The sequence below is a fragment of the Canis lupus genome, chromosome 4 (genome assembly GCF_048164855.1).
Source record: "Canis lupus baileyi chromosome 4, mCanLup2.hap1, whole genome shotgun sequence".
NCBI classification, from domain to species: Eukaryota; Metazoa; Chordata; class Mammalia; order Carnivora; family Canidae; genus Canis; species Canis lupus.
Genome location: NC_132841.1, coordinates 68964699 through 68992333, shown reverse-complemented (window position 1 = coordinate 68992333; position 27635 = coordinate 68964699). Strand labels below are relative to the sequence as shown.

Genomic DNA, 27635 nt, shown 5'->3' with positions numbered 1-27635 from the left:
GCCTGATGTGGGATTTGATCCCGGGTCTCCAGGATCACGCCCTGGGCTGAAGGCAGGCACAAAACTGCTGAGCCACCCAGGGATCGCAATACCCACAATTTTTTAAAGATTTTGGGATCCCTAGGTGGCACAGTGGTTTGGCGCCTGCCTTTGGCCCAGGGCGCGATCCTGGAGACCTGGGATCGAATCCCACATCGGGCTCCCGGTGCATGGAGCCTGCTTTTTCCTCTGCCTATGTCTTTGCCTCTCTCTCTCTCTCTCTCTCTCTGTGACTATCATAAAAATTTTTTTTAAAAATTTATTTATCTAATTGAGAGAGAGAGATAATGAGTGATGAGGAGGAGCAGAGAGAGATAGAGAGAGAAGCAAAGCAGACTCCCCTTTGAGCAGGGAGCCAGATGGAGGTCTTGATCCCAGGACCACCTGAGCCACCCAGGTGCCCCTGTATATCCATAATTTTATCATTTTCCGATCTTCGATCTGTGTCTAAGATTTGATTTTCCAGGCCTAGTGTCTCCTGCTAGAGAAGATGGGGAGGTGGTTGCCTGTCTTGAGCAAGTTAACCTGATGCCTCTAAGTCCTTTGCCTCCCAGGGGTTCTGCAGGTTAAAAAGTGACTCCTCTTTAGTTTTCGCCTCATGTACCTTTTAGCATATAGTTTGTTCCAAATCAGACACTATTCCTCCATCTGCTTTCTGTTTCCAAAAGTTATTGAAATATTATGTCTACTGAAGTCTCTGTTCTTGTCCTTTTGGATTTACATCTTATTTCCTTCCTCTTACAATAGGAGCTTGATGAAATAAGTTTATATGGCCAATTACTATGTTCAGTAGAAATTCATGTAGCCTCCTACATGGGAATAAATATAATCTTTTAACCGTATTCATCTAACCAGATACCTTCCCCCATTTTCCGCCCCCATCATAAAAAATTTTAACATGCATAAATCCTTTTGAATTTCTTCTATAAATTAAGCTTCCCAATCTCTTTGATACCAGATATAAAGAATACAATTCATGAGACTGTGAGGGAAAGATTTGTATTCAGCTTGAAGCTGAACTTGCCTGGGGTACTATTATGATAAATGAATGCTTTGGTTTTATGGTTTCTCCTATAGCTGACATTTAGGGATTAGCAGGTATTGTTACCTACTGGGCATTGGGGAGATATACGTCAAAAGAGGCAGGAAAACAAAGAGGGTAGCAGAGAATTAGTTACAAAACTATGATAATTTCATTATTCTGTGAGGACTAGATGGTTGAATGAAACTGTGCTTGAATAAAAGTGCTTTTTCTGCTCTTCTTTCCAGTGATGCTGGAAGAAATCCCGGGGAGGCAACATCTAGAAAATAGTCTGGGTGGATGAGCAATCCCCAGTGCAGGATCACCAAACGAAACCTTCAAGATGGTATGCAGATAGCTCTACCCTTCAGGAAAATAGATCTCAAAATACCTTTTATTGACATCATGAAATATGCCTAATTGACCTTTTGAGTGACTGCATCGGCCCTATCTTTTCTAATAGGAGAAGCGAAGCAGTCTATTTTGATAAAACCAGTGTCATCTGAGGCTTAGAAGTGTGAAAGAGAACAAAGATAAGTCCCATTATATGAATTTCAGTTTATCCAGTCTACTTTTTTAAAAGAACAATTCATTGAAGCATGATTTTTTTTAGAGAATTTTTTTAAGATTTTATTTATTTATTCATGAGACACACACACACACACACACACACACACACAGAGGCAGAGACACAGGCAGAGGGAGAGAAGCAGGCTCCATGCAGGAAGCCTGATGTGGGACTCGATCCCGAGTCTCCAGGATCAGGCTGAAGGCAGCGCTAAACCACTGAGCCACCCGGGCTGCCCTGAAGCATGATTAACATACACAAAGTTGCATGTATTTAATGCTTACAACTTGACAAATTCAGAAATAAGTATGCACCTGTGAAATTATCACCCCAATCTATGCCATAAACATACCCATCACCTCCAAAAGTTTCCTCCCAGACTCGTTATTATTTTGTGCACCTGATAATAACACTTAATAGAAGTTCTGCCCTCTTAGCAAAATTTTAAGATAATACAGTATTGTTCACTAAGGCATTATGCTATAGAGTGGACTGCTAAGATTTATTCATCTTGTATAACTGAAACCTTGTATCCTTTGTCATCCACTATCCCTTTCCCTCAGTCCCTGGCAACTACCATTCTACTCTCTGCTTCTATGAGTTTCTATGGAGTCTACTGTTGATCTAATACAGTTACCAAATTTAGAAAAGTTAGTAATTGGTAGAGTGTTTTGATTTAATATACAGTTTATATTATTCATATTTCAATATTATTGTTCCAATATTATTTTTTATTGCTTTTTTTCCTCTCCAGTACTGAATCCAGCCCACGATCACATGTTTCATTTAGTCATCACTGTCTCCCTTGATACAAGAACAGGTTTCTAAATTTTTGTTGTCATTAGTGGCATTGACAATTTTGAAGAATAAAGGGCAGCTACTTTTAGAATATTCATCACTTTGGGTTTGTCTGACAGTATCACATCTGGAGATAACAGTTGGTTTTTAAATCTCAAATCAGAATAAGTGCATTTTCAGAATAAGTGCATTCTGGAAATACCTGCATTTGATTTGCTGGTATGTATTTAGGATTTTTGTCTTTATGTTCGTGAGAAAGATTAGCTTGTAATTTTTCTTTCTTGAAATATATTTGTCAAATTTTAGTGCTAAGCTTCACTTGGCCATATTGAACAAGTGGTCTGCTCATTTTCTATGTTGGGGAAGAGTTTGTTTAAGATTGACATTCTTTTTGGGGCATCTGGGTAGCCCAGTCAGTTAAGTGTCTGCCTTTGGCTTGGGTTGTGATCCCAGGGTTCTGGGATCCAGCAAGTCCAGCAATGGGTTTCCTGCTCAGCAGGGAGTCTGCTACTACCACTCCTTCTTCCTCTGTCTCTCCCTCTGGCTTGTGCTCTCTCTTTCTCTCTCAAATAAATAAATAATTTTTTTTTTAAAAGGGTTGATGTTATTTTTAAATATTTATGAGTAAGTCCAATATAGATCTGAGTTTTTTGAGAAATACATGTTTTAATAAAATATACAATCAATTTAATAGAAATAGGACTTTACAGGCTATCTGTTTTTTTAATTGTGTCATTTTTGCTAAGTTTTTTTTTTTTTCCCTAGGAATTTGTCTATTTCTTTTTTCTTCTTTTTTTGGCATAGTTGTTCAAAATATACTTGTATTTTTAGATTCTATAGCCTCTTTAGTGATATCGTTTTAAATTATTCCTGATACTAAAATTTTTATTACTAATAATTATTCTGTGTCTTAAGGTTTCTTAATTTTATTAGTTATTTCAAAACTCTAATTTTTGGCCTATTGATTTTTCTCTTTAGCATATTTATTTTCTGTTTTATTAATTTCTACTCTTTATCATTTTCTTTTCATTTAGTTTAGGTTTAATTTTAAAAAAATATTTAATAAACAAATCATTTGCCTTCAGCCTTTCCCCCCTTAACACATGTATTTTAAGGTTTTTAAATTTCCCTTTTGGGACGCCTGGGTGGCTCAGTGGTTGAGCTTCTGCCTTTGGCTCAGTGCATGATCCTAGAGTCCTGGGATTGAGTCCTGCGTCGGGCTCCCTGCATGGAGCCTGTTTCTCCTCTCTCTGCCTGTGTCTCTGCCTTTCTCTCTGTCTCTCATGAATAAATAAATAAAATCTTTAAAAAAAATTTCTCTTTGAGCACTGATTTTGCTTTATTCTATACGATTAATATGTTGCATTTCTTATTCAAACTAAAATATTTTCTGATTTCTATTTTTATTATGTCTTTGATCCATAGATAATCTAGAAGTGTATTACTTCCAAATATTTTATTTTTTCCTATTAAAATTTATTTTCTTTTTATGCTCAGAAAAAAAAGAAATGGCCTCTGAGTCTCATGAAGGAAAGGGAGGAAGAGTGTGTGTGTGTGTCGGGGGGGCTTTTGGCATGAGGTTTAATGTGGTAGTTCTTTCTCCCTACTTGCTCTACAGTCACTCCTCTTTTAAGCATCCCCCTCCAAAAGTTATAGATTTGAACACAGCTTGCCACCCACTGGGGGGTTAGGGAGGCACAGTTGGAGTCAAAAAAGTAATGCCTACATTCAAGAAGAGATGGATTCAGTGCATGTGTGGGAGTGCCTGGTGAGGGAAGGAGGTGGCTGAGGAAGCTGCTTAGAGGAGGGAGGGCAGAGAGGCTGGGATCCTTCTTCTCCCAGCATTGCCCACCCCTTTCTTGCAGCTCCCTTCTAGCAGAACTGATCCTTGTTGTCCTCATCCTTCATCCCCTACAGTGCCAGCTGGGCAAAGTCCTTAAACATGGTATCATCATCTGTGGTATAGCTGGTGTCTCCAGGGGCATCTGTTTCAGGAGTAGCAATCTGGGGCCCGAGGAAGGTGATGTGGTGGTGGGACTTGGGGTGCATAAGAACAAAAGGCAGCTCCACGGAGATACCCTACCATGAGACGCTGCCAGTTTCACCTTGACCCGTAGAACACCAGGATTCCCAGCACCTCCTTGTTGGCACCTTCTTTCCAATGGTGCTGGAAGCCAAGTTGGTGTCTTTGTGCTTGAGCGTCCCATCCAGGGCAAGACCATGCTTCTCCTGGTTGTCACTGAGCAGCAGAGTGATGATGTACACCTTCAGAATGTGGAATTGGGTGACACCTGGTCATTTTGTTTGATCTGAGCCACAGGCCAATTGTACTGGACAGTGCTTAGGAGGCAGATGTTGGCATACTATCTCATAGAGACTTTGATCTTCTCGACTGTTTTGGTGGAGATGTTGGTGACATGGACGTTGACACTGAGGGGCTCCCCATGGTAATATAGCTCCCTGCCCAGGGAAGTCTCAAGGTGCAGGACAGGTCACACATGAAGTGGTGGGTAGTTTCTGCTGGAGGCTGGGGCCCAGTTTCTCTGGGGCAAATTGTACCTTTCAGATCACCAGACACACAGAGCTCCTTTTGTGGTTTTTCTCTTCTAGTGATTTGGCAAAGAAGGGTCAAACCTCAAAGTCTGCTCCATAGGCCTTCCCGGTGTCTGCTGGGTTTGGCTGCAGTGTGACAGACTAGGGCCAATTCTGAAGTATTATATCCAGGTCCTGCAGCCATAGCAGATGGTGCAGGTGAGGGTCACAAACACTTTGTGATCCTTTAAGTGGTCATGATCCACAAGCACCGCACCATCCACAGGGTTCACTTTGTCTAGGTGGTCTACAAAGACCTGGTTGCCCAAGTACGCCTCAAGCTTGAAGTTAGAGCACAACTTCTTGAAGACCCTGGTGTCTGGTTTCCCTCCATGGGTGCGCACACCCGCTGCCCACTGGGTTGGTGGCTAGCTCGCAACCTCCCAGCCTGCTGCCAAGTCCCTTCTCCTCCCTATGCCACTGAGCATGTGCGCCCTCCGCTTCCAGCTATTGTGGAATAATTATACATAGCTAAATTCCCCTGCTGCTTGGGATTATATTTATATATCCATGCCTCCAAACCACTGAGACTTGCATTATGGCTCAATATATGATCATTTACCAACATACGGTAAATGCTTTGCATATACTCAAAAAATGTGTATGAAGTTTTTTAGTCTTTTATCTACTTTAATTAGGCCAAACGTATTAATAGTATCCCTCAAGTCTTTTGCACCTTTACTGATTTTTAGATGCTTGTTTCTATCAGTTACTGTTAAGAAATGCATTAAAATCTTCCCGAACAGCATTACCCACCCATCCCTTGAGCTCTGGCTATCTTCAACATCCTCCTAGCCTTTGTCCCCCCACCTCCCCACCCCCCAGCACTGTGAAGTAGCAAAAAGCTCTGATCTGCTGCTCTTTGTTAGGACTCTGGCCCATAGTGCTCATATATCAGCAAATTTTTAAAAGAAAAAGTGGCAGAGAATTTCTCTTACTAAAGTGGGTTTTCCTTTTCTCAGGCTCCTTTGTTGCTAAACTATTTCTTGCCTTTATTATTCTTTTTAATTTCAGCATTGAGAGTTGCTTTTCTAGGAAGTTTGGTTTGATAGAAAGTACTCTGCCAGAGAGAGAATCAAAGTCTCACATGCACCGTTTCTGATTAGTAAAGTAACACTCGTGTTTTATAGAAATTGGGAAAGTCAGAAAAGTAAAGAGAAAAATTAAAAACCTTCCAGCATCTTCACCTAGCTAATTCCTAGTCATCTTTCTGTTTTCTGCCTCAATTAACTTCTTCAGAGTCTAATCAACCTTTATTTATATTAAATTAGATGCTATTCATAGCACCTTGGTTTTTTTCTTTACACTTTTTTCATGATGTGTTATTATAGATTTGTTTTTGTATTTATTTGATTAGCATTTGTCCCTTTCACTAGATTATTAGTTCTAGTGTGGCATGGACCATGTCTACTTTTCTCTGTAAACATAGTATCTATTATTGCCTATTTGATATTTATAAAATGTACTTTTTGAGCAGTATTTCTTTTTCACACGCATATATGTGTATATTTTCAATTAATATTCTATTATGCATATAATCTTTATATGTATTTTTCCATTTTATGTACTTTAAAAATTCATTTGACAATATATCATAAATATTTCTCTATATGAAGATTATAATAGCTCAGTTACCAATTATTTGACCTTGGGCATGTCAGTTAACATTTTTAGGGCTCAGTTTCCTCATCTGTAAAATAAAGAAATGATAATTGTTCTAACTACTCCTTCATAGAATTGTCAAAAGTAAATAAGCCCACAGATCTGCAAGGAAATTATGGCATAGAAGATACTAACATAAAATAGTTAAGCAATGAGGGATTAAATTGTTGCTAGCGTTGTTGCTCGATCCATTGTCTACAAAAAAACCACTGGAACCATATGTGATATGACAGATCCATGTTCACCTCAGTTCTCTAAGGAAGATGTAATGCTTTCTATTGACCACATAGATGGAGAAACTCTTCACGTGTGGAATGTTTGCATCATGGCAGAGGGATGAGTGTCATAGAGCAATTAGGTAAGAAAACAACATAGAGCTAAAACAAGATGCAGCTATTTCTATTACAGAAAAGTAGGCAATTAGCTTTTTGTAGAGCACTTTATAAGGAGCCAAACATCTGTATGAATGTAATAAACACTCAGTTGCTTCTAAGTAAGTGCATGAGCAAAAAAAAAATAATAATAATCGCAGTTATTAATAAGGGATGAGAAGGGAAAAAAAGCTCTCTTATCTTAGAAGATTTGAAAGAAAATCACTGTGAGGGACACCTGGGTGGCTTAGCGGTTGGGCGTCTGCCTTCAGCCCGGGGCGTGATCGTGATTCCTGGGATCAAGTCCCACGTCGGGCTCCCTGCATGGAGCCTTCTTCTCCCTCTGCCTGTGTCCCTGCCTCTCTCTCTGTGTCTCTCATGAATAAATAAATAAAATCTTAAAAAGAAAAGAAAAGAAAAAAAAGAAAAGAAAAGAAAGAAAAGAAAAGAAAGAAAAGAAAAAAAAGAAAAGAAAAGAAAAGAAAAGAAAAGAAAAGAAAAGAAAAGAAAAGAAAAAAGAAGAAAAGAAAAGAAAGAAAAGAGAAGAAAATCACTGTGAGACAAACCCAGAGGAGACCAGATCATTTTTTCTAGCTATGCTGGGTTATCAACAAGTAATGTGAGAACCTTATCAATGTGTTTTTCCAGTTTAAGTCTTTCATTAAGTTTATTTCTTTTTCTTTTGGTTATCATACATATACGGCAGCATTACTGCTACTAAATATTACTTCAATCATTACCACAAATATTTCTGTTTTCTCAATAAATTGAGATAAAATTAAAACCTTCAAGAATTGCTACATGTGACATCTGGATGTGTAAGTTCTGCTTAACCATTAGAGTCAAGGTTTTCATAGCCAGAGTTTGCAAAACTAGGTGAAGAGTATCACCTATGTAATATTCTATCTCAAGAATGATCCTTTCTGGGTAAATTTTACATTATTATTTTGAAGAATAAAGGTAAAAAAACACTATACAATTGCAAGATATCAATATAAAAACACTCTAGAGTAACTAGATTCCTTGTCTCGATAATAGAAATTCCACTTTCCCTTAATGTTCCTGAGGAGCGGGTTGGGGGAGGGGGGATTCTAGCATTTTCCCAGAGTGAAACTTTGTTATTCTAAGTTTCTTTTGTTTGGAAAATGTTGCAATACTCTGCAATTAGAATCGTTTCATCAGAAAATGTGGCAATAAATATATTTCCCAAATGCTTGTTCTTTTAAATTCTATCTGGCAAAGTGGCCATTTAATCAACAGAGTGAGAAGATAGAGATTTAGTTTAGAGCTTAATTGGACTAGGACTGAGTGTAGAAGCGAGAAGAAGCTGAAAGATTCATTAGCCTATGGTCTCTCCAATTTTGTAAATGATTATTAGTGACTAAGGAAGCAATCTTCTACATCCTCCATACCATTTGTGGAAAAAGAAGCACAGAAAATCCTCTGCTTTGACATTGCTGTGCTTAAGGTGTTTCCATTTGTTAAAGATGCCAACCGAATACAATTACTCTTGTTCATTAATTACTAGTTAAATCAGATTTATTACCATGAGAAACCTGGAAAGTTATGAGAAATCAAGAATGCTAAGATAGTAAAATATGGAAGTACATTTGCAATCGTGGATTATTCAGAACTCAAGATAGACAATTTATTACTACTTGTTGCTATAAGTCCTCACTAATGGAACTGTATTAATTTGGAGTTTGGGATGATTTGGAGTCTTGGCTTAGATCTGTCCTTTTATTCATTACAAAGACAGGGTTTAGAAAGCAAGTTAGCAGTTAAGCAATAAGGATCATATATATTTTTAAAATCCAGGCTCTCCACTGCCCTTCTTTATTAATAAATAATAAATACCATTAGTATATCTTTTGACCCAGTAAAAGAGGAAGATGCAAAAGCAAGTCTTGTCACACATGAAGAAGTAGTAATATAACCCTTAGACCACTGTAAAGAAGAGAAGAACAGATGAAAAGTTTAAGGAAGTAATAGGCAAGAGACGCTCATCAGCAGTGTGCTGGTGTATGTATAACAATTATAGCATTTGTCAATTTCTGTTGTGTAAATACTTACATTATGGACAATTTCAAGCTGCCAATCTGATATTATTGAGTGCAGAGTTAGAAAGAGAGAATAGACATAAGTAACTTTAAGGGCATAGTTATTAGTGAAATCTTTTTTTAGTAAAATGTTAATAAAATTAGTAAAAATGTATTACAATTTAGGATGTAATGATTTGAAATATTTATTGCCTTTGTTTTTAATTAACTTAAATGAAAGTTCATATAATTAAACTTAAAATAAAGTCTATGTTTAACAGCTAGCTGGCAACAATTCTGAACTTTTATGAGCTGGTATAAATAAGCTGGCTCTAGGCCACCATTAAATTTTGGTACCACTCTCTCCCAGACTTAAAACCTAGGTGATAGAAAAACATATCCAGATAAGTCATGGGGAACCCAAAAATATTGGACCTTGAACTCTGATACAATGGACATAGACTGAAAAGATTACAAAGCTTGCAGAAAAGTCCTGGATTCAGAATGGTGTCACAAACAATATGGCGGTTGAACAAGAAAGCAGCAATGCTGGCAGAAGTAAATGGACTGGGGATAATTTTACTAATTGTGGGAAGCCTATTTGTAGTATCCACAACTCTTATGTGCCTTGAGAGAGGAACAAGAAAATATTGAGAAAACTGATGAAACCAAAAATGTCTTGATTAGATACTATGACAAGGAACACACGTTTTATAGTGGGTGTCCACATAAGCCTTAAAAGGCTAAAGGAAAGACTAGATCAAAATTAATACCAGTGTTAGATGCTGAGCACATCAGTAGGACAAAGCCCTTCACAGTGGCAGCGAGCACGGTATGACAGTCTGTGGATTAGAGGCCCTACTTCACCACCTTTTTGAATATTTGGATGAATCTTGAAACACAGAAGGTAGAATAGAAATCCTATGACAGAGTAAAAGACAATATTGATGGAGAACTTAAATTTTGAGCTAATTGAATGTTTTCCTTGATCAGTAATACTAATTTTCAAGTTTAAGATGTTTTTCTTCAATCACTGAGTTAGGGGCAGAAAGGCAAGAAGAACTCACAGAAAACAAAGTTACATTTTTGAGGAACATCTGAGTTCTAGTAGGTAAATATCAACTTACACTTGTAAGGAGAATGTTTCCTTAAGAAATAAAAAAAAATCTACAATCTTTTTATTTTTTTATGATCTGTTATTTAAAAGAATAATTTGTAAATTGTGTGTCATTCCCAAATACATTTCTAGCTAAGATTTTACATTAAGTTTCTTTCTCATGTTGCAAAAGCCTTCAGAAATCCCATGCTTATTCTTTCAGTCGACTCCAGAGCAGTGTATCTAAATATGAGCTTCTAATTCTCCTGACTTCTAGCCTTGATGTCACCATTTATTTCTTCCTTTCTGCAGACCCATATGCCCTAGTCAGTCAACAGGCCCTTTCAATGCTGCCTTCATAGGCTTCCTTACATCTCTTTATTCCTTCTGTCTTATTTTTTTCTTTAAAGATTTTATTTATTTATTTATTCATGAGAGACCTAGGCAGAGGGAGAAGCAGGCTCCCTGCAGGGAGCCCGCTGTGGGCCTTGATCCTAGGACTCCAGGATCGTGACCTGAGCTGAAGGCAGATGCTCAATCACTGAGCCACTCAGGTGCCCTTGATTCCTCTTGTCTTAACTAGAATCCAGGCTCCTTTCACCTCATGTTTAAGTAACTGTGGTAGTCTCCTAGCTGATCTCTCTACTTTCAGCCTCTGTTCTTCCTTTATCCTTCTAAAAATAATGTTGGTTTTATTTCCTAGTAACCTCTGTTTAGTGTCCACACTCTGCTCTTAATCCACAGTGGCTCTCTATGTTGAGTCAAATGCTCAGCTTGGCAGTCACACTCTTCCATCAGCCAGCTGGTTTCTAATAGAGCATTGTAATTCTTTCCTACCATAAACTGTTTTTACAGCAAGCAACTTGCTTGCTGTTCTACTCTCCAACTCCCCACTTGTCTGCTCACTTCTCTATCCTTTCCTGCCCTTGTCCTAAAATCCCTTCAACCCACTCAGGAAAAGCCTGTATTCTCTCAGCCAAAGCCTATTTCCTCCCCTAAACTGTCTTGACCTCTCCATCTCGCAGGCACAAGTTCCAGCTCAGAATATCTGTAATTGTTACAATCTGTGTCATATAAGATATCATTGATTAGACATTTTCTTGGCCTGTTCATTATGTCTCACATATCAAACTAAAGCACTTAAAAACAAAGTTTAGATCTTCTCCTTTTATATTCTTGATAACATTTAGTGTAATCTTGGGTATAAATTTTAAAAATTATTGGAAAAGCTTTTATTTATTTATATCCATTAAGGAAATCTTATTGCCTTGGCTAATTGCAATATACATTTGGGGAATCAAATTTTATCCCTTTAGGGATACTTCAGTAATTGAAAGTGGCCTTTTTCCATCCAATCTAAACTGAAATGTTTACATGCAAATGACAATTTTCAAAAATAGAATCTACATGCATGTGCTATGGATTAGTATGATTCTGTTTTAGTCAATATGCTCGATTTTATCATAGGAAAATAAAATGACTGACCCATCACCAACCTATCAATTATTCCTTCAGTTATTTTGCAATGTAGAATTGGGTATCAACTGGTTCATTCATTTATTCAGCAAATGTAAATCAGACACCTGTTTTGTGTCAAAAATGAGTCCAGGACCTAGGTTTGTGGCAAAGTACATATGATCTCTTTTTTCAAAAGCTTAGAGACTTTCAAGAAGATGAACAATAATGAAAAACAAGTTAAAATACTATGGAGGAGTGAAGTAGTGTGGGCAGAAGAGCAAGTTCTGGAGTTGGGCTACTTGAGTTGACACCGGGCTGGCTCACAGCCTTCTACCTGCTGGATATTGGCAAGTTTCTTAACTTTATCAGCCTCACTTTCTTCATTTGTAAACTTGGGATAAAATTAGTTATCATGAAGATCAAATTAAAAAAATTTAATGGAAATTGCTAGAATTCAGAGGGCCATCTAAAGTACTGACAGTAAATATATATAGATAAATTTAGAATTTTATTATAATCCCAATCATTCACAGTGTAATGAAGGCGAGGTACAAGATGGAAGTGCAGGGGCAGAGAGTCTGGAATCAGGGAGGTTTTCCTTGGGAAGTGAGAAAAGAAACGGCCTAAAAGCTAATCTGTGGGATTAGAGGCTGAATTAATCCCCAGAGAAAAAGAGAACTTTAGAAGAAATACAAGAGTTATGATCTAGAAGAAGAAGATAGAGGGTCAAGGGTACAGGAGAGGAAGAACACTAACTTCTATTTCCTGACCTTCTGATAAGCTTGATAAGTAGCAGCTACTACTGGGGAAGGTCAGGAGAGAGCCTGGTTTTATTAAGGACAGCAGACAAAGAAGTGTTAAGGCCTTAAGTGGGTTTGTTTAAAGTGGAGCATATTTTACCTACAACAAAAGAAGAATTAATCTTTGAGTACAATATGTCAAAGAGTGATGGAACAGGAAGTTGTTCAAGCTTCTGGCAAACAACTAACTAGACTAAGCATCATTTAAAAAATAAGGAAGTTACCCCGTTAGTGCAATAGGTAGCACGTTAGTCTCATAAACAAAAATAAATATATTGCATGGTTTTCATGTTGACACATCTTATGCTTTATGGGAGCATTGTTTTTCTCTTGGTTTGTGGCATTACAGATACTACAAATAACTATTCACTTATGTTAAAGGAATTTTTGTTCTTGGCCTTTTTAAGCTTGTAGAGGGTTTCATAATAATGCATTAAGCTTTTAAAATAGAAGGTCTTGAATTGAGTTGGTATATACATATTTTAGTTCTTCTTGATTTATAACTGGTTATTGAACTAGATATAACTGTTATTACTTAGTGTATCTCCTATCTAGAGTGTGGATGTGACAATAGCTACGAGTGGCCAGCCATATCCTCATAGCTCTCCTCTACACACTGAAGCCTCCTTAATGAAATTTCTGCTCCTCTACCTGAGGCCCTTTAATGACCCTGGGAAGAATCAGCCCATGCAAGAGTCAAGCCAGAAATGCCCGAGAGTTAATGCTATTGAAGTAGCCCTCAGTCTTGGACAGTTGGGGGTTTGGTAAAAAAGATAGGCTTTCTCTCCCCTCAGTTGGAATAAGTCTGAGATATGCTCCACATTATCACCTAGAAGTCTGGAGTGGAATTAAGTGTATCAGATCATGTCTGCTCCTGTCTGAATCAGGAATATTCCCCTGACATATCTCCCTTCTTTTCATGTATCACCAAAATCTCTTTCTCTATTGGATGGCTCCTATCAACTTATATGAGTGCTCCCATTTTTCCCATCTTAAAATCAAACCAGCAAAAGACAATTATACCCCCATTTCAACCTCTAGCTACCCTCCCATTTTTCTGCCTATGTTTTCAGCAAAACTCAAAAGATCTCCTATTTGTATGCCAGTTTTTCTTTTTCGTCATTCTTTCTTTTCCTGTGATTTTTTTTTTAAAGAAACACGTATAAAAACCATCAGCCTAAAAACTTTTAAATCAGATTTAAGAGTTCATGTAGGGGGGATCCCTGGGTGGCTCAGTAGTTTGGTGTCTGCCTTTGGCTCAGGACGTGATCCTGGAGTCTCCCTGCATGGAGCCTGCTTCTCCCTCTGCCTGTGTCTCTGCCTCCCTCTCTGTGTCTCTCATGAATAGATAAATGAAATCTTAAAAAAGAAAAGAGTTCACATAGGAAAATATTTCACCATGTATGTTAATATCTTTTTCTATAAAGCACTGTGTTTCTACTAAATCATAAAATTCGATATGACTTTTAAAAAATGAAGAATAATACCAGGGATGGTTCTCACAGCAAAAAATTAAATTGCTTTAATTCTCCTGATCACTTTAGAACATATCTATAGTATCATCCAAATCTTGATTTAAAGTTTTTATTATTGTATTACGAAAAGAAATGATAGAAAGATGAAAAGAAAAATAAAACAAATTTGAAAATCATTATTTTTACCTTCTCTTGAAGAGCATAAAGTCCCAAAGGAGACCTGTAAAGTGAAATTTTATAAATTTCTTTAATCTACATGGGATGAAAAAGGATTCTGCCCAGACCCTTATTCAAAAATTTTTTAGGTTCAAGTTAGAGCACTGTAGTAGTTTCAAGATTTTATTTAATGTTTTTATTAGCTAAAATATGAGGCAATAATTGAAATGAAAATAGGAAGAATATATACTGTTATAGGAAGAGCTTCAGAATGGAAGGCTCCTTTCCAGATATTAGATCTTGGGACCCAGTTATGTCAGTGCTCTGCTGCTGTAGTTTGGGAATAATAGCACTGAACCTAGATGGTTGTTGTGAGGATTATTTTAGATAATGTCAAAGAGTTTTCTAACACAGAACTGTAGTACAACTAACTGTAATGTAATAGCTTAAACTTAGCCAAAAGTCAAATGCCGTTGACCCTTGAACAACATGTGTCTGAACTGCTTGGTCCACCTATATGTAGATTTTTTTTTCAATAAATATATTGGAGATTTTGGAGATTTTCTCTCATGATTTTCTTAATACCATTGTCTTTTCTGTAGTTTACTTTATTGCAAGAATATAGCATAAATACTTATACAAAATATGTGTTAATTGACTGCTCATGTTATTGGCAAGGTTTCCAGTCAATGGTCAACTGTTAGTTGTTAAATTTGGGGGGAGTCAAAAGTTATACACAGATTTTCAACTATGCAGGGTTTGGCACCCGTACCTCCATGTTGTATCAGGGGTCAACTATAATTTTTTTTTTTTAAGATTTACTTCAGAGAGAGAAGGAAAGACCGAGAAAGAATGTGAGAAGGAGCAGAGAGAGGGGAAGAGGGAGAGAAGCAGACTCCTCGCTGCTCTATCAAGGGGGGCTCTATCTCACAATCCTGAGTTCATGACTTGAATGGAAATTAAGAGGGGGATGCTTAATTTACTGAGCCACCCACACACCCCAAGGGTCAACTGTAAATAAAAACTATTATCTCTTTTGCTTTCCAGCAATAACTCAAAAAGTTGAGAACAGAGAAATACACAACTAAAATCCAGCCACACCACAGAAGATTAAAAAAAATTTTGAAGGCTCACAAGTATCTTTTTTATATTAAAAGGTTTTAAAGCTAGGGACTTGTTGCATGAAAGTAACCACATCTACACATATACAATGAGATTAACCAAGATGTTCATGGGTTTTAGTTTAGTAAAAAAAGAACTGGAGCCTGGGTCATTATCAAGCTGAGAAATCACATCTTACAAACTTAAAAAAAGAATGTAATAAAATGGTGTTACCTTTAGGGAATATTGCTCTAAGGGACTTGAAAACATTATTTATTCAACTTAAAAATTATTAAATTAAATATTTGATGAAATTTTTAAGAAGAAATTAATACAGCCATAGTTCTTCTTGATGGGGAAAACAAAGAATAAAAATATTTAGCTGGCCAGGATTGAACTGAATACATAGCTTATTTCATCCTATTCTTTGGTATTTACATAGGTTTCTAGAATTTCTTATGTTTATCCCATCAACGATGTAGGCAATGATGTCTAGGCTCTTACCAGGTTCAACTTTAATTTTAAACTCTATTTTTCAGGTCCCCAGTGATTAAATCTCCAGTTGTCTGAATTTTGAGCACTTGAAATTACAAGAAATCTTTTGTTTTCCTAGATAATAGCACTATTTTCCTACAATAAGATTTAAACTGTTTCCAGTTTAAATTACTGTTTCCAGTTACTACGTTACATAAAACCATCAAACCCCATGGCACAAACATTGAGAATTTAAATGACCAATTGTTTATGGTGGGTGTTAACTATAATTTTAGAAAGAAGAAATTTATTTCCTAATTAGTTCATTTTACTGGCCTGAGTCAACACTGGAAAAAAAAAAGAAAATTATCCAGTCTAGTTTCCTAATATTTCCCATATGTCATACCTATTAAGAATAGGGACACCATCAGTTCTCAACAGGGGTGCTGTTGGCATCATGATGCCAGAGTTCTTCATTAAGCCAGAATGTCTACTATGCATTGAAGATTATTTGGCATATTTGGCCTTGTACTCACTAAATGCCCCCGGGCTGTCCCCAGTCATTTTGACAATCAAAAACCTCCTCCACACATTTCCAAATGTCCTCTAGGGAGCAAACCACCTCCAGCTGAAAACCTAAACCTCAGAGGAAGAACTAATTTTTTTTAATGCGTCTGTTTATTATCCATTTTCAGATAATGATTTCTAGGTTATTCACAAGTTATAGCCAATGTTTTCTATAGTTTAATTTCTTTTCAAAAGTATCAGGCTAATGCTTTCTTTTTATTCCACCACGAGCTTAATATAAGTTCTAAAACTCAAATATATTTTATTTTATTATAAAACTCAAATATATTTTAACTTCTCAGTCTGGGCAAATGAGGTGGTTACCAAGTGGTAGACTATATTGGTGCATGTACACACACACACACACACACACACACAACACAACAGCTTTGTGACTTGGTTACAGAATTTTCTGCAGGAAAAGGATACATAGCAAATTTTTGAGAAACTAGTCTTCACACATAATAACATCAAACGGCTTAATCAGTACTTTCAGGCTTTCTCTTTCAGTAAATCCAGATTTGTTCACTAACACAAAACAAATCCTCCACAACTTCTCTAGTCTTTAATACTAGTCTTAAAGATGAACAATATTAATAAGTAGAAATAGAATGAACAAATAAAAATATTAATGTTAGATTTGACAACAAGATTGGACTTTAGTTAGTAATGACAAGCTACTAGGAGGAGTTTTGCCTTTCCAAGTGCATAAATAAAATCTCCACTCACCTCACATAGACCTTTTTGGTGTAGCCATCTCATACTACTATATGTTGATGTACTATAAAACAGTCTATAACACTTGGTTACTGACTTGACTTAAATCTAGAAACCTTTTTTTTCTTTTTTTTAAGCAAGCATTCCAAGAAACACAAACCTCACAGGCATGCCCACCAATACAGGAAAGAGAATAATAAAAAAGTAGAAAACTTACCATTTCCCCATGACTTGGAAATACTTCAGTAAAGACAGGACATACTTCAGCTCCACAGCCAAGCCCCCCTTATGCGCTCCCATCGGGAATCTCAATACATCCTGAAATGCTTAGGTAAGATGTACTTGTCTTCAAAAACATTCCAGTTTCTAAGACTCAGCTTCAAAATAAAATTTGATAAGGGGCCCCTGGGTGGCTTAGTCAGTTCAGTTAAGCATCCAACTCTTGATTTCAGCTCTGGTCACAATCCCAAGGTCATGAGATGGAGCCCTGGGTACAAAGTCTGCTTAGGATTCTCGGTCTCCCTCTGCTTCTCCACCCTCCACCCTGCACCTCCCCCTTGCACATGCTCTGTCTCTATAAATAAATAAATAAATAAATAAATAAATAAATAAATAAATCTTAACAAATGTTAAATTGAAGATAAAACTAAGAGAGACTCAAACATATTTTAGCAAGAAATCTCTATAAGCCCTAAACCTGAGTAAAACATCTACATGTTTAAGTGGCATGGGAAACAAAGGCAAAAGAAATGTAGCTTGAATTAAACTCTCCTTACAGCGTGCAGGCCACAGAGACATCCCCGAAACACGCGGAGTGTTACCCTCTTCAAGGAATTCGTGGCTGCCCTAGTGCCTTCATGTTTAAAAGTAGCGTCATCTTGGCAGCAGCTGGCCCCTCAAGGTCCTTAAAGCATTGCTTCCAGATTCCTTGGAGACTTGCACTATCTCTCACCCCCACTGGTTAAAAGGTATACAATCTGTCACTCCTCACAGTCCCAGTATGACTTTCTGTCCACAGGTCCTGTCCCACGAGTAAGGAAGGGGTTAAAGTGTAGGCAGGAGAGAGAGGAGGCCCCTGACTCCCCTGACAAGGCTCAGGCAGGAGGCTATGTGACCAGGCTCACAAAAATCCCAGATATGGAGAAATGCGGAGGCGGACAAAACCAGAGATAAGGGAACATAACGAGATGACTTCGTTATGTCTTAAAGTCAGAGATGAGATATCTCTATGACAGTTACAGCTGGACCACTAAATATCACCAAACTTCAAAGAAAAAGTAAACATGGTACTACCAGTGGTAGAGATGTCAAGAAGATTTAAGTTCCCTAGTCAGTTCTCAATAAAAGACTGCCACTAAAGCCCTCAGTGGCAACCCATTCCCGACCCCTCTCACTCTAGGAAGCTTTTTGTTTTCCTTTCTGTTCTCACCTTCGCTTAATAATTTGCATTTCACTTCACCCTTTTGTGTCTGTGAGATCCATTCTTTGACTGTGTGAGACAAGATCCCTGCAATCCTGTAACAGAAGTTTCTTAAAACTTTTTTTTAATGTGATCAAGTTGCATTTATTTGAGAAGCAGAAACAGAACTAGGAAGGAGGGATGAGAACAAGCCAGGAGTCCCTCTTAACAGGCCAGACGGAGCCCAGGCTTTGTCTGTGTATGTGATCTGGGCCACCCAGCAGCCTCCACCAGCCTTTTCCTAGGAGGACAGGATGTGAGGAAAACCTGGGCAGAGATGAACGTTCCATGGAGGGGGGGTTGATGGAATGAATTGGCCCCGGGCCCCTCTGGACCAGATGAACAAGCCAGAGACCCCACAGCACTGTTGGCGATGTAGATGGAGGCACCACTCTGTTGTTCTGTATCTTCTTTCTACCATTTTTACTTCTGTTTTAAACAAATATAAATTAAACATGAAATAACTTTTTATTTAAATTTTTAACAATCATTAATTCAGGAAAAGGACATTGGAGTTGCATCTAAATTTTTACAATCTATCTTACAATTAATATTTTTCAAATGGTAAAAACAGTCGTTTAAGAACTGTTTGATGCTCAGGGTGCCTGGGTGGCTCAGTTGATTAAGGGTCCGAATCTTGTTCTCAGTTTAGGTCTTGAGTTCAAGCCCTGCCCAGCGTGAAGCCTACTTAAAGAAAGGAAAAGAATTGTTTAATGATCACTTACCAGTCCAAAAATTATTAACATCTATTATTTCATTTTTTAATTAAAATTTTAACTTTAGGGACGCCTGGGTGGCTCAGTGGTTGAGTGTCTGCCTTTGGTTCAGGTGGTGACCCTGGGGTCCTGGGATCGAGTCCTGCATTGGTCTCCCCACAGGGAGCCTGCTTCTCCCTCTGCCTATGTCTCTGCCTCTCTCTGTGTCTCTTATGAATAAATAAATAAAATCTTTTAAAAAATAAAATAAAATAAATTAGCTTTAATTTCCAGTATAGTTAACATACAGTGTTGTATTAGTTTCAGGATTTTTTATTTAATTTTTAATGAGATTTTAAAAAATAACAATATCACTGCAACACAAGGGGTGATTTTTCCTGCTTTCAAAAATACTTTTCAAATTCTGTTTTTGACTGTGAGAATACAGAAATTCAATTGAATAAAATATGCCAACTGCTGTAACAAGCAAGTCATGTTCTTTGGGGGCAAGAAAACAACGGTGCGGGGGGGGGAAGTATTCTCAATATACGATGAGTAAGCAAATTCTGCTCTTTTCTTCCTTTCCTCCCTGCTTCCTTCCTTTTCTTTTTTTCCTTTTTTTCTTCCTTTTTAAAAAGTTCTTCTTTTGTCATTCCTTCCTTTCAGAGTCCCTTTTCCTAAAGCGTATTTCACCAAACTGGAATTGAGGAACTAGGGTGGACAGGGAGGAGGAGGAAAATGAAGACAGAAAATAAAGAGGGCTAAGTTCACAGCCAACAGAGAATTTGCAGTCTATGGTCCCACTCCAAGGTGGGAAGCTGCTTGACATAAGTTAAAATGGAGCAAGAGCTCAGGTTTGTACTATGGGGTGAAAATCAGGAAGGACTTCACCACCAGAAACCAATTTGCCTTCCCTTAGGAAGGGCCTCTGTCCTATTACTATTTCACTCTCCTGGAGGATTTCTGAGCACACAGAGCAAACAGGAAGTTTGAATTTCCTGGGATGATATAAAAGACCATTTTCAAGACTATGCATATTGGTGAATAGACCCCTATACCTCATTTGCCAATTTGGGGATGAAATTCAATCTTTCTTTATGTTTCATTCTTAATTATCACCAAAAAATTGGAAGACATTCTTTGATTTAGTTCAATTGATATTATCAGAAATTTTACATGTGTATTGTGCTCCATTTGGTCATGACTGAACCTTATATGTCACTGCTGTTTGGAGTCACTCTGAAAACAGGAACTACAATATTGTGAAAAGACTTTAACTAGGTCATATGTTTGGACATCCAGTAGAAGGCTTAAATGTAAAACAAATTAGTCATGCCCACGGTCTGGAAAGCATTTATTCAAATGGAAGTACATTCCTCTTATGCCCTTGATTCTTTATTCATGGATCAGGAAGTAAAATAACAAGTTTTATCTTTCAAATCATCTTAGCTAAAGTGTTTTCATCTTGGCCGCAATCTGAGGAAGAAAGTTATTGCAATAAGAAATGTTGGAGTATATAAGTCAGTGTGGTTTTTATTTTTATAATTGGGATTGAATTGAAGCATGGAGTCATTTACGAGGGAATAAAGTGACCTGGATGGAAAATTAGCAGTGGAGCAGAAGGCTATTTCATGGAGTTATTTCCCTCACATTGACCATAGAAGTACCGATCGTTCTTGCAGTGACCAATAGAACAAGTGACCATGTACTGGTTGGTAACTTATAGGCCAATAGTTCCACTGTTTCATTTAAGAAGGATGAATCAAAACTTTAAGTATGTTGACTACAAAACATTTGCTGTTTTAAGATGATCTGACTTCTTTTTACAAGTCTAAATACAAATTTTAGGCCATATATCTGAACAATATTTACTCATTTTAAGGTCATACAAATTCCTGCAAGTTCACATTCAAATCAAAGGTAAGTTTCCCTCAAGGTTTACCTTTGGTGCTGTCTTATCTTATTTCTCATCATTGTCATCCTCCCAATTTTACCTATGGCTCCCCTCCTCCTGGATCTCTTAGCTGTTTCTCTCTAAATATTGTCTGGGGATCCAGATCTTGTGTGATAGTTCCTCAGTGTATAGTATCCTTATTTTTACAACCTACAAAGATCTGAACTTCTAATAAATCTTTCTTAATTTCCTCCTCTATCAAAATCTCACCTCTCTTTATGTCTTTGGATTCAAGCTACCTAATCTTTTTTTTTTTTCCAAGCTACCTATCTTTTTTTTTTTTTAATTTTTATTTACTTATGATAGTCACACACAGAGAGAGAGAGAGAGAGAGAGAGGCAGAGACACAGGCAGAGGGAGAAGCAGGCCCCATGCACCAGGAGCCTGACGTGGGACTCGATCCCAGGACTCCAGGATTGCGCCCTGGGCCAAAGGCAGGCGCCAAACCACTGCGCCACCCAGGGATCCCCCCAAGCTACCTATCTTAATCAAAGCTGTTACGGTGCTCATTAGGGGTCTGTATGTCCCATTTCCAGGTTATATTCCTATGTTTAGCAAAGGTCATCTGGAGCCATAACACATAAACTGAAATACTGATGGGATTGCCCTCCCTCGATATCATGGCACAAATGCGTGCCATTGCTCCCAACAAGGACTGAAAGAGGCAATATAGATGGTTCTGGTATTCATCCTCATCACTGGAAAACAGCATGAAACACCTGTGTTTTCTAATGTATGCTTCTGAGGTTATGGGGTAGGGGTTCAGCAAAAACATTCATAGTAATGACAGGCAGACTATTCATTTCCTTCTCATAACATAAACCAGAATCAAGTCATTGGAAGCCAATTTTGAATCTGAGGCAGATAATGTTTCCTGTATCCTGCTATTATTTTTCTCCCCAGCATGTGCTCAATGAAGATAAGTCCTGTGAATAATTATCTGACTGCAGAAAACCATTAGGCCAGGTTCCAATGAGGTACCACAGCTGTGCTAGGGACCAGATAACAGAGAACAGCGCTCAGGGCTTTTTTCATCATGTATCTCCACCATGACTAGTACAGTGGAGAGAAGACAGGACCCAGAGTGAGGTGGTCCCAAATTTTCAGGGAAGGTCATGAGAAACCAAGGGTATGGGAGCCAGTAAGTAAAGTCATCTAAGAAAAGAACCAAGAGAACTGTTCTAGGCTATGTATCTCCTAAAATCTGGAGATTGAGACGATTCTTTTAGTCTTTCCTCATGTGGAAGGAATGCAACCAAGATGTTACGGTTAACTTTAGCCTCTAAACCAAAGTGCAAGAGAAGCTTGTTGATTCCTAAACTTATAATCTGAAGTTCTTCTTTCTGGAAGTGATTGCAGTAGGTTAAACAAAACCAACTCCTTAGAACATGAGTAATTCACTCCTAGAAAGGGCTGGGAGTTGGCTGATGTGCTGCTACCTATATTGCTCCTCTGACCAAACTGCAATGTTTTGTTTATTTAATTAATGGCTTTCTTCTCATTAGGCTTGCTGCCACAACCAAATGGAAGTTTCTCAGCCTGCCAAAGGGATGAGTCTGGACTGTTTGCCTATGCCTTGAGGCTAGCTTTTTGCTTTCTCTCTAATTTTTTAAAAGCTGTCTTAAAGACAGACTTTAAGCTACATTAGAACCAGAGGAAAATATCAGCAAATCCCACTGAAAAGAAGTGAATAGCCTCAGGGGTTTGTGCCCCAAAGGTCAGATTTAATCCAATATCAGTTCTGTTTGGGAGTCAGAATATTTTTGAAAAGTCTAGGCGTTTTCTTCATAATTAGGTCAAAAGAGGTGAGCCTGTTCAGTGGGGGCCTATTTTAAAAATAAACTAAAGACTTCCTATTCAACTCAAAATATAGGTGGAGTCAAGGTATGTCTATATAATATCAATACAGAAAGAATAAAAGTGAAAGATCCATTCTTTCCCTTAGATGATTTGCTTCTTTTCTTTCTTTCTTTTTCTTTCTTCTTTCTTTCTTTCTTTCTTTCTTTCTTTCTTTCTTTCTTTCTTTCTTTTCTTTCTTTCTTTCTTTCTTTCTTTCTTTCTTCTTTCTTTTTTTTTTAAGATTTTATTGATTTATTTGACAGAGAGAAAGAAAACACAAGCAGGAGGAAGGGCAAGCAGAGGGAGAGGGAGAAGTAGGCTCCCTGCCAAGCAGTAGCCCTATATGTGAGGTTCAGTCCCAGGACCCTGGGATCATGACCTAAGCACAAGGCAGGTGCCCCAGATGATTTGCTTCTGTGACGTAAATGCTTGTGATACCTGAACATAGTTCTGTGTTCAAGTAGATTTGGACCAATACCCGCAAAAAAGGAAAACACAGGAAATACCACAGTAAGATAAGAAGTAGATATTTAGAGGGAAGCATGAACAAAGATGAAGAAAACTTAGGAAGATTTGATGGTCTTTGGGGCTAAAGGAAGAGAAATAGCAGAAAGACGGATGCGCCACTACCAAGCACCAATGCACTCAGTGCCGCTGTGAGAGGTGGCTATCTCCTACTCTCCTACTACTTTCTGTTCTAGTTTATAGTATATCTACACAAACCTTCCCTTAACTTGGAAAATTTTGAGGAAAACATCTGTGGGAAGAAAACATTGGCTCAAGGAATTTCCATAGCAAACCATTTTGATACCAACAAAAATCACTGGGGCAAATATGGAAGTCTCATCCCTTTTGTCTGACTTTCATTAAGACAAATTGATTGTTTACTGGTTATCCAGGGCATATCTATATAGAACAATCAAACTGCTTGAGGAGAAAATGTCTTTGTGAATGAGAGGGCAGGAGAGCTTTTGGAAGCTTTTCTCTGATGTATAGCAAATATCGGCACTTCTTTTTGGAGGAGAATAGGTTTAATTGCATCCTTACATTCATCAAAAATGAAAATACAGTTTTCTGAGAATATTTCAGCAAAGCTCTTTCATTTAGACATGGGCCCTGCCTGGGAATCAGAGAGCTGAACTCTGGTTTAGTTTGGGGAAGGCTGTCTGGGACCTTAGAAAAGGCTGCCGACCCTTTGGCTTCATCTTCTACATCTGTAAAATATGGAGATTCACATAGAAGTTTTTTTTTCTTACTTAAAAGTATTTTAAGATCCCTTCTAGTGCTAAAATTCTGGAAATCTATGCTTCTTCCAGACAACTCAGAGAGAGAAAACCATATCTTTAGTACATCTCTTGTAGATTATGAGTAACAAAAAAAATAGGATACTACATGGTTTGAGTAATAAAGAAATCTTTGTATTTGTAAACAGCTGCATTATTTAAACTCACTCCAATTAAAAATTGTAGAGCAAATGGAAATTGAACTTGGAATAGTATATCTTAGTGTTTATATAGTTCAACTTTCTTCCATGGCCAAAGAAGTGTGTGCCAGCATACCACTATATAATTTCCAAAAGTTGTGAAATAGACAGATTAAAGTTCTTTTTATTAAAACTGCACAAGAGTTCTGGAGAAGATAAACGAAATGCAATAAATTTGACAGAGCTCTGGAATTTAGCATCTCAGTAGGGAGAGAGATGCTGGACTAAAATGTCTTTACAGGCAAGGAGGCATGTAAAGTGTGGGACATGTTGGCCTGGCCTGCCTTTGCCAATAACAAGCTGTGTGATGGAAGACAAGTCCCTTAGCCTCTGTTTCCCAGATTCTTTGTCTGTAAAAGAGGGAATTGGAATGAATGCATGCCTGACCACTTTCAGTCTTAGAGTCTTATGATTCTGTAATAAGACATTAAAATGAAGTTAATTACAAATTAGTAATGCAAATAAATTGCACAGATGCATATTTTAAATCCTTAAGACAATAAATTCTTCCAAGATACTCATTTATATATAATTATTTGTAAGTTAATTAAAAACTCATAGGGTCACATGACTTTAGATAAGAAAGAGACCTTAGCAGTCAGTGCCAACTGTTATAAAACTGCATCATAATTATTTGTGAATGTGTCCCTTTCCTTGCATTCTTTGAGGAAATAGTCTTGTGTTTCTTTGTATCATCAGTACTTAGATCAGTACAGAGAGAGTAGACACTAATTAAAGAGTAATTAATTTTTCAGGTAAAAAACCAGGAACCCTAAAAAGGCCAGCTAAGCTGCCTATACTCACACAGGTAGCTAGACTGAAGCTTCTGCCTCTGCTGAGACCCAATCCAGGGAGGGCTGGTTCTTTTTTAAAGGCCAAATTTGGATTTTTTTTCCCAAAAAAACTGTCATTAGCAATGGCATCTTTTCCATGAAAATGGGTCTTTTAAGGACTCTAATGGAGGCCAAATAAAAATTAAATGGAAAATAAGGCACACAATAGATATTCAATAACTACTCAGTGATCTATTTGAACTTGAATCAAATCACTCTATCTTCTTAAAAGTTGTAAAATTATCTTTTTGTGCCTACTGCAGCTTTGGCTCTTGACCCCAAAAAGCATGTGAAGTGTGTAGCGGTTCCAAAGCATTGGATGCTGGATAACCTGACTGATGTGTTTGCCGCTCATGCATCTACTTACGAGGTCCCCATAAGCTGAGAGAGTGTCTCCCTCTCATCATTTTCATAAAGAACAAATTTAGGTATGCCCTAACAGGGGAAAAAGTAAAGAAGATCTGTATGCGGTATTTTTATGAAGAATGATGGCAAGGTCTGAACTGATACAACCTACCCTGCTGGCTTTAAGGATGTGATCAAGCACTGACAATACTGGGGAGAATTTCCATCTGATCTATCACACCAAGGGTCACTTTGCTCTTCATTGGATATACCTGAGGAGGCATAAGTTGTGCATAAGGAGGCATAAGGCATAAGGAGGTATAAGTTGTGCAAAGTGAGAAGGATCTTTGTGGGGACAAAAGGAATTCCTCATCTGGTGACCCATGATACTTGCACTATCTGCTATCCTGATCCCCTCATCAAGGTGAATGACACCATTCAGATTGATTTGGAGACTGGAAAGATTACTGGTTTCATCAAGTCTGATACTGGTACAGACACTCTCTATATGGTGACTGGAGGTGCAAACCTGGGAAGAATTGGCATGACCATCAACAGAGCGAGACACTTTGGTTCTTTCGATGTAGTTCATGTGAAAGATGCCAACAGCAATGGTTTTGCCACCCAGATCTCCAACATTTTTGTTATTGGCCAAGGCAACAAACTGTGGATTTCTCTTCCCTGTGGAAAGAGTATCTGCCTCACTATTGCTGAAGAGAGAGACAAGAGCCAAACAAAGCAGTCAAACAAAGCAGTGGGTGAAATGGTCTCTAGATGACATGATTAGGAGTCTTTATACTTAATTAAAGATAATACAACACGATAAAAAAGTAATAAAGTTATATTTCTGTGGTAGCTGTCCCCAAGGTGACCACTTTTATTTCTTCTTTGCTTATATCACATTCTATCAAAGGATGAAGTCTATTTCTCCATCCCTTGAATCTAGCCTAGCCTGTCACTGCTTTGAGCAATAGAGCACCATGAGAGTGATACTCCATCAGTTCTGGTCCTAATCTTTAGGATGATGGTGGCTTTTGTCCTTGTCTCTTGGAGCCTATAGCTGTCATACATAAAGTTCAGGTTCAGTGCTGAAGAGGTCCTGAGACTACATAGAGAAGAGAGGAGCCCTGCTGTCCCCAGGCTTCCAGAATACCTATCTGGTCACCAGGTATGCGAGAAAGTTGTCCTGAACTGTCCAGAACAACTCAGTTTCTAGCTAAATATCACAAAGTGACCACAGTGGACAACCTATGCAGCAGAAGAATCACACTGTTGAGTCCTACTTGAATTTGTGGTTAATAAAATATTGAGATAGGGGCAGCCCGGGTGGCTCAGTGGTTTAGCACCACCTTTGGCTCAGGGTGTGATCCTAGAGACCCAGAATCGAGTCCCACATGCAGTCCCATATGCAGTCCCACATGTAGTCCCACATCGACATCGAGTCCCACATGCTCCCTGCATGGAGTCTCTCTCTGTGTGTCTCTCATGAATAAATAAATAAAATCTTTAAAAAAAAAAAAAATATTGAGATATATAAAAAACTTGTTTTAGGCCACTTAATTTTGGGGCCATTTATTTGCAGTGATAAGTAACAGAATTCTTTGTTTAAAAGTTGTATAATTCTACATTTTCTATAAATGAAACTCTTTTCTTATCTCCTACTCTGACCTCAGATTAACACAGTTTAGAAAGATTGAATAGTGTCAACCAATTTCAAGTTTTGCTATGGTAAGAATTTCCCTAAGGATATCAACATTAAGAAAAGCTACAGTTTATTTTACAGCAAAGAGGTTCATTTTAATGGGATCCATGGTATATAAGCTATAGCATCAATTTCTTTTCCCATAAATGTAGCCTTAATTTTTATAGAAAAAATCAATTGAAACAATAAAAATTTGCCTAACATAGGTGTATGTGTTTAACAAAAAAAGCATCTTGAGAGAATAGCTGTCATTTGTAAAATGAGTAGTAGCATTCCTTTTCTTTCTTTTTTACTAATCCCTGATTTACTATTTCCACATTTGCTTCAAATACCTCATTCACTTATATATGGATTCTTTCACTTATGTATAGATTCTTTCAGAAAACTTTTA

The 27635-nt window shown here is 37.7% G+C and overlaps 1 protein-coding gene and 2 pseudogenes across 10 annotated transcripts in view; 1 reads left to right on the top strand and 2 right to left on the bottom strand.

The window, feature by feature from the left end:
- C6 (complement C6) overlaps positions 1–18042 on the bottom strand; it is a 94912-nt gene extending 76870 nt beyond the window's left edge. Inside the window, exons 1-3 of one of the 10 annotated variants that reach the window (XM_072824758.1) lie at positions 17711–18042; positions 17152–17421; positions 14106–14139 (exon numbers count right to left, since the gene is read on the bottom strand). The gene's annotated coding sequence lies outside the window, so the exon portion shown is untranslated. Of the gene's footprint in view, positions 1–4509; positions 4692–14105; positions 14140–17151; positions 17504–17710 lie in introns of those variants that run through there. The other 9 variants (XM_072824759.1, XM_072824760.1, XM_072824764.1 and 6 more) reach the window with 9 other exon arrangements.
- The window catches only part of LOC140632595 (small ribosomal subunit protein eS4-like), a 27918-nt pseudogene extending 1521 nt beyond the window's left edge, over positions 1–26397 (top strand).
- On the bottom strand, positions 4338–5900 carry LOC140631677 (beta-arrestin-2-like; annotated as a pseudogene).
- Positions 26398–27635: the final 1238 nt, after the last annotated feature.